Source organism: Lactuca virosa, chromosome 4, assembly GCF_052849685.1.
Source record: "Lactuca virosa cultivar CGN04683 chromosome 4, Lactuca_virosa_CGN04683_v6, whole genome shotgun sequence".
In the NCBI taxonomy this organism is placed as follows: domain Eukaryota; kingdom Viridiplantae; phylum Streptophyta; class Magnoliopsida; order Asterales; family Asteraceae; genus Lactuca; species Lactuca virosa.
The window spans coordinates 458,731,667-458,747,261 of NC_136429.1; positions in this window are offsets into that span (position 1 = coordinate 458,731,667).

Genomic DNA, 15,595 nt, shown 5'->3' on the forward strand with positions numbered 1-15,595 from the left:
CAAAAATTCGACTCTTTGGATCCAAAACTCGCATTTAGAGAACCTTGCATAGAGCTTCTCTGATCGTAATGTTTCCAAGATCTGTCGTAGATGCTTACTATGCTCTTCCTTGCTACGAGAGTTGATAAGTATGTCATCTATGAAGACGACGACGAACTGATCCAAGTAAGGACGGCATACCCTATTCATTAAGTCCATGAATACTGCGGGCGCATTGGTGAATTCGAATGGCATCACTACTAACTCGTAGTGCCCATAACGAGTTCGGAAGGCTGTCTTCAGGACATCCTCCTCTAATACTCGTAATTGGTGATACCCGGATCTCAGATCTATCTTCGAAAAGTAATTCGCCCCTTGAAGTTGGTCGAACAAATCATCTATGCTAGGCAGAGGGGAACGATTCTTAACGGTAAGTTTGTTGAGTTCTCTATAGTCAATGCACATACGAAACGATCCGTTACTCTTCTTGACGAACAAGACCAGAGCTCTCAGGATGAGAAGCTTGGTCTAATAAGGCCCTTTCTGAGCAGTTCGTTAAGTTGACCAGATAGTTATTGCATCTCTGCAGGTGCTAGATGATAGGGTGATTTGGCTACGGGGGTAGCCCCTGGAACTAAGTCGATTCTGAACTAGACTTGACGTTGCGGAGGTAATTCTGGTAGTCCTTCTGGAAAGATGTCAGGAAAATCGTGTACCACTGGAATGTCCCTTTTGTCCTTTATCTCTTGTCTCATATCGACAACATGAGCAAGGAATGCGCGACATTCCTTTCGCAAGTATTTCTGGGATTGAATATTGGAGATGATACGAAGGTCCGTTCTTGATTGTCACCGTAGATAACTAGAGTTTCGTTGTTAGGGAGGTTAAGACGAATTGCTTTCTCAAAGTACATGATGTCGGCTCGATGTAGACTCAACCAATTCATACCGATTATGACGTTACAACCTTGTGGTGGATTAGATGTCGCGAAGATTTAAAAGAAAGTATGATTACTCATGAATTAAGGAAAAAGGATAGGTACTTCTGTTCCATCTGCATCTCTTGTCCCGATCGGCGGAAAGAGCAATTGTTTCGCTCCTAAGTTTATACGCATGGCAGCACGATCACTTGTAGTCTTGAGTAGTCTCTGTCCTGAAGTTCATATTAGAACTCACACTTGGTTCATCAATCACAGCCTCGCGTATACGAGTCGTATATAATTAAGATTGAAAAGGCAGTCGAATAAATGATTCTTCTCAAAGCTCACATCCAAACAAGGAAAAGAAGTTAAAGCGGAAACATCAATTCTAAGCCTGTAGAACCTTGATTATGTACCACCCTTGCGTATGCATTCCTCAGCGATAGATTAACCGTATGGGTCTTCGGATTGAACTTGACGTACTGTACGAGTGGTATTCCGGGGAGTTTTGCTGAGGTTACTTCGGGAAGGATACGAAACCTAAGGCACTCTACGCATGAGTACCTCGGAGTTCTGATACGATGGCCTTGTTAGAAAGTCGATTACGGGGAAAAGAATTTTCGCACGAAACTGGCACTGTGAGGATCGAATTGACTCAGGTCGAATGACAATGTCAGACTACTCGGATTAACTGGCGTTAGACTTAGTTCAGAAAGGTGTTACAAAATCACAACGGTGCAACTTATGAAAGAGTTTCGGTACTTTAGTTTCAACTATTATAATGCTGTTGCGAACAAGGTATAGTTCCAAAAAAAGAGCAAGTACAAGCCGCACGAGAGTCCCTACAACTGATGGGATCTCGCAGAATGATATGATTCGAGTTGTACTTGTAGTTTAAAAGTTTTTATAAGTCTAACTTTATCGCTACAGAACGTACCAGTATTTCAACGTGGGTCCGGAGCAGTCTCTCCTGCGGCGGTGATCCTTAGTATCTTCCCGTCTGCGCCAGAGTTCTTTGTTATCGAAAAATCCTCCTTCGGATGTCCTATCTCACCACATATATGACATATCTGGCTTGTACCAGCGTCGGTGGTGGAAGTGATGTGTAGGGTCGGAGTTATGTGGACAAGAGCGTTTTCGTTGTTCCTCCTTTTTGGACAATTCCTTTTATAGTGTCCGATTTCACCACAACTATAGCAAGCCTGGCTGGCTCCGTTGCCAGTCATTTGGGAGGTGGTTCGTGTCGGCGTTCTACAAACACTAGCAGTGTGCCCCATCCTGTTGCAATCGTTGCATTGCAATTCACGGCAAACTCTGTTATGATGAAAGTTACACTTGTTACACTTTGGGAGTGTTCCCTCATATCGTTTGATCGGTGCTGAAGGGGCAGGGGTCGCCACTTGTTGCTGTTGCATGACAAGTCTTTGAGATTGCTTGCGCTCCTTTTGGGCTTGACACTTTCGTTTCCTATACTCATATTTGTGGGTTTGGGTGTTTGTGGTTGTTATCATTCGATGATTTCCCGGATTGTTACAACGATTTGAATTGTCAACACCGTTTCAACCTTTGTTTGCGTTACCAGCATTGAACTGTTCTAGGACATCTGTTACCGCAGCTTGGAAAGTAGCGACGTCTATATGCAGGATCGGGGTTTCGTCGTTTGGCTGGCTATTTCTGGATGACGACGTGATTCTGTTATACGACGAGAAAATGAGTTCGTGAGCGATTATGATCGGCCCTTGATGTATTCTAATCATTCATGTAAATGTAAAATTTTCGTTTTGTTTAACTGTTCTCGATGGTTTGGCCTACATCCCTATGATGTAGTACTGGTAAAGAATAGAAGTAAGTTCATAGAACGGTCACAAGACGTTTTTCATCCGAACTAGTCTATCATTGGTTGGTGGATAACATGGTCAAACTTCTGAAAAGATTTGGAAGTGATCCATGAGCTAAATTACCATAGTTCGATGAATTTGACGAGAGTGAGATTTAGATAGAATTCTAATGATAGTAAAATGAAAGTAATTGGACAAGGATTGCCACAGGGATTAGCCGACTGTCAATATCAGTGATATTTAAGATGTAATAAGTTCGGGAAAATTGACCTAGGAGTTGGTCTTAATCATATCCTAAGTAGAAATGTTTTGACAGAACAAAGGCCTACGAAGAGTACTTACAGTACAGGGGTAGTTACATAGGAAAGTGCTACTTAGAGCATAGATAGGAAGACTATTCCTTAACCTAAAAGGAAGGAAGGTAGAGCATCTCCGACTGATGGCGAGTATCCCTTGGATGAACCCTTAGTTCAGCCAGCTGACTCTCCACATCAACTAGGTGTCTTTCGTATACCCTCTGGCGTACTTGGAGCTCTATGACTTCGGCTCGAGTCGCAGCAAGCTCTTGCTGTAGGGCCTCGTGGTCTCTCCTAGGCCTCTCACGAGTATCTTCAAGATGAATGGTGCGGATGGTATGCATTCTCGCATTGGCATTAGCTTCTGTGATTCGATGGAGAGCTGCCCTGCCCTGTATTTCGTTTCGAGCAACTCTGCGGATTAGGATTTGCAACACCCTGTCTGCTGAGCCTCCTTCGCTCAGCTCATAAAAGCTTTTGTCACCATTGAATGGCATGGGTTGATTTTGCTATTGGCTCAATGTTTCCAAGCTTTCCACCCACAGAGGCGTCGGGCCTTGAAAAGCCGGACGAGGGTTAGGATTTGGTATTGGGACCACTGGGGGTAGATTCTTAACTTCTGGCTCAGGATCAAGGTCCTCTGGAAAATCTTCTGTCAGATCATTATCTAGGGGAAGTTCAGGTTCTGCTTATGGTTCTGCGTTCAGCCCTCCTCCATTCTCTTGGTTTGGGAAGTATGGGTCGTCGTGGGGATGGAATCCAGCCATGATATTTACGCGAGAAAAGGGGTATAAGAATCTTATAAAAATAGACGTACTACTTAAGATAATTATAAAATGATCCTTACTAGTTACTTCAATACTTGCCTAGTGCATACCAGTTACATGTAATCAAAACAGGATAGACCTTCGAATAAGTGACCCTAACTCTAAATCCACAACCAAACAAGGAACAGGAAGTAAAGCAAAGGTCACAGATTCTAAGCCTATAACACCTTAGTCACATATAACCTTAACATATCCACTTAGCTACTATTGACCTACTAGTAAAGACCTTTTAATTCTCAAATAAGTAATTATAGTAACACAAAATACTCCTATAGTATTTTAGGTTTATGTTATGTTCTAATGTTCTCGTTGTAGTAGTGTTGGTAAGTTTTTAGACTTGTTGCAACACGACAACCATTCTTAGGCACATGCTAGTCACTCCTCGAAAAATATAGTTGATCAGGCTATATCCTCCCATGTTTGACTATATGTCTCTAAGCCTAATCGTGTTGTTCAATAATCGTAATACTTTTGTTCTGTCCTAATGACAGTGATTTTAGTATGAATGCATGTATGTATACTCAGTTAAATATTTTATTATTTAAAAGTATAAACTCTTGGTCAGAGTATATTAATCCCGTTGCGTTTATAGTTTGCATATCTTTTATGGGTTGATATACTCGATTCACTATAAACAATGATCTGATACCAATCTGTCGCACCCCAAAACCGGAACGACGGAAACGTTCTGGGGTGGAGGACGTCATGTACAGTATCATAACAATGCAAAGTAGTAAACAAGCAACAACATCATCCATTGCATTAATAGTATAATTTAATACAAGTGTGTTCTTTCATAGTAATAAGATACCAAAAACAAGTAATCAAAATAAAAGACGAGTCTGGAACACGCTCCATCTTCTCAAAACCTGGTCGACGGTACCTGTCTACTGATGACCTGAGAATACAAGTTATTTTCAAAGAGTTTATCAGCATTAAAGCTGGTGAGTTCATAAGTATTTAGTGTCATTGTTTGTATTAAAATGTTTGTAAGTTTGAAGAAAATGGTTGTAAGTTTTCAATGTAAATGTTTGCAGTAAATAATTGTATCTCCTAGAAAATCCAATATTTTCTACTAAAAGTAGCCTTCTACCAAGGCATCAAATGTTCTGCATGTTTGTTTCTTGTAAAAGTGTGTATTTTCCCAAGTATGACTATAATTAACTAAATATAGTTTATACATTAATGAATATGTGAGAAGATCACAAAGTAAATGTAATAGGGAAAATAATGTTTTACCTCAGCAGTAACACTGCCGGCTATAAAGTGATAAAATACAGACTCCAGGTAGTATTAAATGTACAATACCCCTCGGGGAGTCTTTTTGCCTTTAATCCTTAGTCGATTAATTAAAGGTTTAAATGTGAACTCGTTTGTAACCATGCTGATCGACGACTGAATAACTGATGACCTTCCGGTGTTATAATATAGTAAGGTGACATTTTGTCACCCCTTGGCCTTATCGGCTGGGACTGTAGCTAGCAGTCGGGGTGTGGGAGTGTCTGTCCGGTATAGATCTATACACACGATGCCCGTTCTCCCTCCAGGAGACTCTGGTTACAATATGATACAACACTGCCTTGTTATATCCTTAAATAGTATGTCACATTCTAGTTATCGTATTCTAATGTTTGTATAGTATATTCTTATGTATAGTATGGTGTAAATTTCCTTAGTTTCTCTTCATAGTATGTTCTGTTGTATAGTGTATAGTATGTATTGTTTCTCGTTATAGTATCTGTATGTGATAGTATTCTCCTAAACTATACCTATTATAGTGTACTGGTAATTTCTGTAGTTTAAATGAATGAAGGTATGCCTTTGATACTCAAAGGTACTGAACTGATTGATAGTACTTTTATATCCACATATGTATACTTAATATATAACTAATATTTAGACGACATTCGGACAAATAACCGATACCCTAAGGCCACATCCAAACAAGGAAAAGGAAATAAAGCGAGTTATCAGTCCTAAGTCCTTTAAACATTACTTATATAACTATACATATATAGACATGCTTTTGACAATATATAAGTTTAAAAAGAAGTTTTGTAAAACATTTGAAGATTTTAATTAATAAATATTGATGACTTGATGTCAGTTTATAAAACTATTTAAAAGCAATTTGATTGACAAGACAATTTAAAGTATAAGAAGTCCTTTGTTTGAAACACAGTTAAAGTATAAGTAATCCTTTGTTTGAAACCCAGTTAAAGTATAAGAAATCCTTTGTTTGAAACACAGTTAAAGTATAAGAAGTCCTTTGTTTGAAACACAGTTATAAATCACATGTGATTGATTATATAACTATATGTTTTCTACTTGTATTCCCCCCCCCCCCCCATAAAAGCATTTAAAATCATTTAAAAGGTAGATTAAGGGGTATGAACTCACCTGTAGTGAGTGGTTTGGATGAACAGGTGGTATAGGATGCTAAGTGCCAAGTGAAGACTTGAGCACACACACGGATCCTATTTATCGTATAATGACACATATAAGCATATAATTAGTGTATAAACAACTAATTATAAGGGATAACACCCTAATAGACTAGGAACTCTTAGATTGAAGGGATGCAATCACATATGATTGCATAACTAGGGTGTATGGCCACCCTACTTAGTTTACGGTCCAAATGGCATGACCTAGGGAGTTCACGGTCCAAGTGTTCACGGTCCAAGTGTTCACGATCCTTGGAGTTTACGGTCTTAGGTGTTTACGGTCTTAGTGTTTACGGTCCAATGACCTTACGGTCATGGAGTTCACGGTCTAAGGAGTTTCAACTGCAAACTCATCAAATCTTGCACAAATGACGGTTTTCTAGGGCTTCATTCCAAGGCATCAGATTCTAAGGACCATGCTTTGCCTTAGGAAGGGTAGAGGCTATAAGAACACCCTTTATTAGGGTTTACGGTCTATGAAGATTCACTAGACCGTAAACTCTTTTGTTCAAGTAAAGAGTGATGATCTTAAGTCCAAAATGAAGGATTGTAGCTAGATTCATGAAAGGGAAGATGATACTTACGATTTTGAAGGCAAAGAAGGTGTTTTCGGTCCAAAACACAACCGTGTTCTTGAGGATCTTTGATGATCTAGATAAAAGATGAAACCCTTGGATGAATCAAGAGTGAAACATGGATTTAGGAAGGATCTAACACACAAAGAGGGAATCAATTACTTGTTCTTGAAGATTTGGAAGCAAAAGTTTATGCTTTTTGAGAGAGAATCGGTTCTAAGGCTTGAAAGAGGGAAAAGAATGGCTGAAGTGATCACCCTCCATATATATAAGGATGGGTTTACGGTCACCATGACCGTAAACTCATTGGTCTTGACCGTAAACTCCCTTTTTGAGGAGGTTTACGGTTGCAGGCAGTTAAGAACTTAAGCTGCTATTCCCAATGTCATATTCCTTTGATGTACTAGGGTCAGAGCACTCAAAACAGGTTCCAAACAGTGATAACTGGAAGCCAAATGAGTCTAACACTGATAGGTTTAGTTAATTAAACAAGCTTGGAAATTTCGGGTTGTCACAGATACTAGATAAACCTTATAGCTTTCTAAATTTGGGACCTAGAGGAGTCCAGATCTGAAGTTACAACTTCAGATCACCCCCAATACCCGAAATGGCTCCCAAAAATGCTAAAGATGGTCCTAAACCTAAGCATGAAAAGATCTAGCTAAAGATAAGCCAAGGTAACGACTTGTTACCTTCAAAATGATGCCAAGAAGAAGTAGAGTCAGATCGACAAGATCCTCTTTGCTCCAAGCTTCTTATACTTCACACCTTCTTCATAAAATGCACCAAAAATCACTCGTTAAGCCTGAAAACACTCAAGAACAAGGTTAATAGCGATTAGGTTTTCCTTCTGGCCGCCAAGAGGTGATAAGGGATAGGAGGTAAGGACTTAAGGTCCATTAAATAGGGTGCAAACCTAAAAATTAAGGTTTCATCTCCCAGCTCCTACTCGTCGAGTCCGGGTCCTGTGACTAGTCGAGTAGATCCAATAATCCACGCGGGCTGACTAAGTTCTACACGACGAGTTGGGGCCTCTAACTCATTGAGTTCCTTCAACAAAATGAGTAAAAAGCTTTTAAAAGTATACCTGGGAGTCGGGGTGTTACATTATATAATTTTTTTGTACTGTTCAATGTATTTTAAATAACTGTGATACAAGGATAAAGTTACACAACCCGGTGTTTCCGTTGCCGGCCGGGGTGTGACAGATTGGTATCTGAGCTATTGACTATAGAGAACTAGTACTTTCTTAGGAAAGCACAACTATAGTCTAGGGCTTACTCTATTAGGTTTATGTATATCCCTTAAACTTTAATAAAAAGTATTATTAATTATTTACTAAAGGATTACTTAAGGGAGCGGTGACAAGGTAGACACATCGCTTTGGTTGCAGGATTTAAAACGGCCATATGCTAAAATGAACCTGCCCTTTCGACTGTCCTGACTGGCCGGTGCCTTATCAGCTAGACCGGAGTAACAAACAATAATTATTAAGGCATGAATACAACAAATAAGAATATATAGAGTCATATATGAAGACTCAGATCCACGATGAGAATACACCTAAGCAACCGGAATGCTTTTGATCTCAAGGATTTAGATCAAACATTCCAACTAAAGTTTATATGTGCGTAGATCCTATCACAACTAGGTGTAGGTGCACAACTACATTTTACTATGATCAGATCATATGGATAATTTAAATTGGAAGTAATATTTGATAGACTAAACACTTGGTGATCCAAAATATATAGGAATTCGACATGGCTCACTCTCGAGAATGGATAATCCTAGAAGATACAAATGAAGAACAATAAATGTTATCCCCTTTTTTGGCAGGTGATGCTTATTACACCAGAATTCCAACTATTTTCAACCCAATACCCTCAGACGACGGAGCTCCTTTACCATCGGTCGAACCGTCAAAGGAAATGGAAGAAAGTGAACTCATGAAGGAGACAGAATCAGTTTCATCTTCCCTACCACCAATTAATACTCTCTATCGTCAATTTCCAGGAGGAGCCAAGATGAAACGCATGGCTCGTAAGTCCATACGAAAATGGATAAGGATTAAGAAGAATCAAAAGGGGACATCTTCAGATACCCATAGAGACCAAGATGAACCTGCAAGGATACCACAAATGGTTGACAAGTGGGTAGCAGAAGAAAGAGCTGCTATCAAGTATTAGATTGGTCAATCATCCTGACAACATCCCTCACCTTCTTCTGAAGTTGTCACTTTGTCTCAACTGTTTCAGAAAAGTGTGAGAATCAAAAACAAAATGGAAATTCTCGAAGGGAAGACTACGTATCTCTCAGTACGAGTGTGAAGGCTAGAAGGACAGAGAACCCGAGATCAAGAGGTGGTGATGGATGTCCATCATCGCATTAATTTCGCTTAAAACGACATGATTACTCACGACGCAAGGATTCTATAACTGGAGCTCTGCAATCAAACCTCAAGAAACGAGGAAGGGACTGGAGAGTTGGAGCACATGAATCAAGTACTTGAGGAACAAATGACTCATGTTACTGACGCACTGGGTCATCACCTGGGAAACTGGTAGATGGAGTAGAACTAGTGGTTGTGTAAGATAGTAAATGAAAATCAGACTAGTTAAGGTAATGGAGAAAAGTTTCTAGCAAGGGTGTAGTAAACCTTGCAAATTTTGTTTTTACAAACTTTTCTCATATAAACCTATAATAAAATGATGTAACCACTGGTAATAAATATGAAGCATATATTACAATGTGACATATTGTGTCATCCACTATGTTCTTTACTTTGAAGAATAATTTAAATCATTAACACTCGTATTTTAATAACGAATTAAAATGCATCAGAAAAATCATAATGTTCTTACTACCTATAATAGGAACTAAATAAAATGCCTAGAAGAAAAAGTGCTCAGCTAAACCTTAATCAACAATGAGAACAACAACAATAACAACCGCAACCACCACCACCATAAATAAAGCCCTTTATAAGTTCAGTAGAACTTGAAAAAATTATACCTCAGACATTCTCTGCAGCTCTTGCTAATATCACAACAGGTGGAATTAGAAATGAAGGAAATAAAGGAACTGCCAGAATGTGTACCTACAAAGACTTCCTGAATTGCAAACCAAAGAGCATCCATGGAACTGAAGGAGTTGTTAATTTGATCAGGTGGATTGAAAAGATAGAATCTGTCATTCAAATAAGCATCTGTCCAGATGATTGTAAAGTACGATTTGCAGCATGTACTTTTGCTGATGCAACATTAACATGGTGGAACAACCATGTAAATATGATGAGAATTAATATTGCAAATTCTATGAATTTGGAGGAGTTGAAGATAATGCTAGTAAAGGAATATTTTCCTAGAGATGAAATACAAAAGCTTGAGCATGAATTGTGGAACCTAGCAATAAAGGGTTCAAAGATAAATGCTTATACCGCTAGATTCAATGACCTTGCGGTGATTTGTCTGGTACTTGTAACCCCATAATACATGCAAATTGAGCGATATATCTAGGGTCTAGCACCACGGATCAAAGGGATGGTGATCGCATCAAACCTACAGCATATGGAAGTACAAAGTGAATAGCTCATAAACTAACTAACACAGAGTTCCAAGGGAAATTTATGGTCGAAAAAGCAGAACTCCTAAATCTGGAATGTACAAGCGCAAATATAATGGGAATAATCCCAGACAATCATCGCGGAAGAGACAAGATATGGCAACTAATTATGCATCCACAACCACAAAAATCACGACAGGAATACGCACACAACCAAGGAAGTATGATAGAAAATTTCCATGGTGCAGTCAATGTAACCGTCAACACGCAGGTGATTGTTTTGTTTGCATGAAGTGTAAAAAGAAGGGGCACACTGTAAGTTACTGCAAAAGCACGACACCTGCAACAATAAATCAGGGAACAAATACTAGAATATGCTATGGTGCAGGAAGAACGTGTTATGAGTGTGGTGAGGTTGGACACTTCAAGAGGGAATGTCCACAGTTAAGGAGTCAGGGAGGTTTAGGCCGCGGCAGGGCATTCGTAATTAGAAGCAGGGGCTGATAGAAGTTTTATAACCCTAACATTTAGAAAATTGTTAATTCATGAGTGTAGCAAATTAAAAGAAATCTATGAAGTAGAAATCGCTAACGGTCAAACCGAGAGGATACATGAAATTCTAGAAAACTGTCTAACTCTTGGATTAGATGTCTAAGCCCATAACTATTATTGGTATGTACTTGACCCGAGAGTAGCATGGTCCATTTGGGTTGCATATCATCAGGACAATTTGTTAGGATGGACTTTTGAGAGAAGGTTATTTATGGTTTATTAATATATTATAAGTTATAATATATTAATATGAAATCATATGTTTTAATTAGTATCGATCAAGAATTAATTTAGTGATCAAAAGAGACTAATTAAATCTATGGGGACTAATTATGATAATTAGTTATATTTATATGTGTTGGGCTTATGATCCATGTTGGACCAAGTTTATGTATGGATACATAAAGAGTTGGGCCACATGAACCATAGATCATAAAACCCATGGGTATGGATTATGGGTTATACCCATGACCCTTGGAATCCTACATATAAACAGGTTACTCCATAGCCAAAATCACCACTTCTTTTCTTAGAGAAATATGGAGGTGTTTTGGTGCATGGAATTCTCTCTCGAGAGCCACCTTTGTCCTAGGTGTGTTGTGATTCCATTTGAGGCATTTCATACTATTGGTGTTAAGCTCTTAAGGCCAAATACATCAAGACTTCAAGCCACATAAAAGGTATGTTTCCCTAACTAGTATATTATATGGTTTATGTCAAATGCATGCTAGTTATAGGTTTAATGCCTTGGAAACCATTTACATGTATAATAGAGAAAACATAGATCCAAGGTAATTAGGGTTGTATGTGCACCATAGGATGTTGTAGTATACCAAAACCCAACAGTGGTATCAGAGCCAGGTTTTTTTCTATTATATTTGATGCAAATGTATTTTTTTTTCAAGTTGAAGGAAAAAAAACAAGAAAAAAAAACATGAAGTTTGTCAAATTTTATGATAATTACTTGATTTTATGAAAAACTAATTATTTATAAAATTTGAGTCACTTTACTACAAGAGTTGAATTAGGTCAATTTATTAAAAGATAGAATGATATGATTATTTTATTTGTTTTAAAAGTTTGATCTAAATGGTTTTAAGGAGTTACAAATTTTGTCATAAAATTTTGGAACTCAAAAGTTTTTTTTTAAAGTTATGATCTTAAGAGTTTTGAAACTTCCATAAGTTATGGATGTGAAATGTCTCATTTATTAACTCTTTAGGTTATGAATTCCAAGAGTCTTCAAAGGATAATTGTCAAAGTTTCAAGATTTGTATTAGTTTATATGATTATCTAATTTCTTGAAAATTGTTGATGTGAATTATCTTTACTTATGAGTTTAATCTAGATCATAGAAAAATTATTTGATTATTGTGTTAATTGGAATATTTGATCTTAATGGTTTTTATGAACTCCATAACTTGTCCTCAAGTTATGGAAAGTGAAGAGTTTTTCTTTTTAAAGTGTCATTAAGTCTCATAGGTTATGAAAATAGAAGAGTCACTATTTTTAATGTCATCATTAAATGATTTAATGTCTTCCATAACTTGTCCTCAAGTTATGGAACTTGAATTTTTTTTTCATTAAACCTTAATTAAACTCATAAGTTATGAAAAATCCAAGAGTTTTGAAAGGTTTAAAAACTTGTCCTCAAGTTTTGGAATTTATAAAGTTACCCCCCATGTATACTTTAATTCCAAACTAGACCTTAGAATTTTAAAAGTTTAAAATTCAACCCTTATACTATTATTATAATTTTAATTATATAGATATGTATAAGATAAAGTCGTCTCACCATTAGTAGGCCTCATTCACGAAGCCGGTCTATAAGGGGGGTATAAGGTTACTGCCTATAAAATGGCAGTTTAATGGGTGTCCACTCTCACTCACCGCTTCCTTGACCGGTGGAGGGTCGTTATCCGAACAGGTAGGACAAGGACTATAATTCTCCCTTCATTATAAGTATAATGATAAATACTAAGTAACTAAACACTTATAAATTCCCAATCTTAGTTACTTAGGAAAATATGAATAAGGTGCTAATCCATGAAATTACACTTTGCACTTTGTTTAAACCTTAGTGGAGCGTGTGTGGTTAACCGGCACACTATCCTGGATTTAACAAAGTAGGCAAAGGGTAACTTAATATTTATCATAGTATCGGTGGAGCTCGTGTGGTTAACCGGCACATCGATTGAGGGGTAAATATTAAGGGTACCAAGTATATTTGCATGGTTACTTCACACCTTGTTTTGTGATCCTCGACATCCCAGTCACAAAACCTGAAGGGCACACTCGAGATTGAAACATGCCATTGAAAAGTTCAATGAATCTCAAAAGAATCTAGGAGTTTCAAAAACCTATTAAAACCTAATAATACATTTTGTTTATCTTGGTGGAAATTGGTGAATCGTGATTCACCTACCTTCAAATATTTTATAGCTTGGATTACGGCATCCCTCTTCCAAGTTATAAAATAGTTTGTTGGGTCCTAGCCTTAATATATCATATTGGGTGTTATATTAAGGACTTAAATCAACTTTACGTGAATTTCTCCCATTGTTGATGTTTGGTTTAGACAACAATGATCTTCCCAAACCAAGCATTCCTAATGAATATGACTTCCCAAGTTTGGCTCATGGAAGTCATACTTCTCTTCCTCCACCTCCTCCAATTATTCTCCCTAACCCACAAGTTCAAGGTCACTCAAGCCCTAATGGCAAGCAAGGTCTATGTGTGAACACATCTTAGAGATGAAGTCACATATTGACAAGCCGGGAGAGTTGGGTGTCAAAGTCTTGAGAAAGTTGGATGTTCAATCACTTTCTAAGTCACATAGTGAGTTCCTTTGGGACTACTATGAAACAGACTATGACATGAACCTTAATGATCATATCTATTTGCTTAGTGCTGCTGAATCAGCAATGATTTGGAACGATAGTAAAGCAAATTTGATTAGAAGATCAACTTCCAAAAAAAATTTATGGACAGTGACAATGGTGACACTGGAAATCCAGAAAAAGCATTCTCTTCCCAATGCAAAGGGATTGGCCATAGTCAACCTGGTTGACCAAATGGTAAAGAGAAAGGCTAAGTCTAAGATAGTCTCATTACCAAAGGGTCCATATGTTTATTTTGCCAAAGGAAGGGGAGTTGATTGCAAAGCTGCCAAATTTACCTAAAGATGTTAAAGTCAATAAGTTTGACTCTACATCAGGTAGAGCCCATTATCTAACTCTGTTAAGTTCTATTCTGAGATCCTCATTACATGATGTGACTGGGTCACATGTTGATGTTTTAAGAATCAAAGAATAGAGAGAAATCTTAAAGGAAGTATATGCTGATTCTGATCGCAAAGGTGGATTTCGATCGCATCAGAATTTTGAGCAGTTGCTTAAGAAGTTATGATATATTCCTAAGGAATAGATAACAACAATTTTCCATGTGGATTGTAAGGATAAGTTTTTCCGCAAAGTTTTAAAATAAAAGAAAATTGTTTAATTTTATTTATTTGAAGTATCCTTACAATGGCATTTGTGGAAAATTGTTGCTTATATGATTCCACTGACAGCAATATTGGAAAATGGATTTGATTCTTTTATTTGTGGTAGTGTCTAAATTTACCAAATCAGGAAAGTTCCTCATCGCCCAAGTTTCAATTGGACCGAAACTTGGAATCATGCAAGTTGAATAGTATGATGAATGAGAACTTTCAAGCATTGGAAAATCAAGACTAATTACTTGTTCATATGGATGTGTGAGTCAAGTGAAGGACTAAAGGGATCGAGTACACATTCTTGTGCACTGGTCATGTCCACCACAAAGCTCGTTAAGACTATTTGATTTACTAAAGTTTAGTAAATATGGTTATACTTACAAGTTTAAGTATAATTCTGAAACATTGGAAAAGTCTCAATGTATGGCAGAACGAATGGGAAGAATCAAATTAGGCAGAAAGATAAAAGTTTTTCAAATCTGAAAAGATGGGAGAGTACTTTAGTATCATGTTTGTGATCATCTTAATGATTTAGAAATCATATCACAATTAGTCCTCTAAAGGTCATCTTAGTGCATTCTTATGACTAAGAAGAGGAGTCATGAATTGTTGAAATGGTTAGATCAGGAAGATGAGTCATACTTCGTTCCAAAACAATTCTTAGAGTCATACTCCAAGATTGTAACTTGAGTGACATATATTAAAGAAAGGTTTAAAACACTTGTCAAATGTAAGAGTAAAAGTGTCCTACTCTTGTACATTTGAAATTGGTAAGTTGTGATGTTTTGGATAAAACAAAGACCAACTAAGGCCAATTGTGTGAAGTGTTTGTCTTGATAAAGAATCCGCACTATCTCTTGAATATTTGGCAAGATAGTCTTATATGTCAAGAGGATAGTGGGAGTCTTAAAGATCCTAAAAAGAATTTCAAGAACTAATCAAGAATAAAACCTGAGGTTCTTCACTAGCACACGACTTGAGGTTTATAACCTATCGTGTTGACATATTCTATGCCCATTCCAGTTAAAGTTGGCTTTGCATAGGAGTTCTGAAAGTTCTCAATTGGTTGCATAACAACTTGGAAGTAATGGCAGGCCCTGTA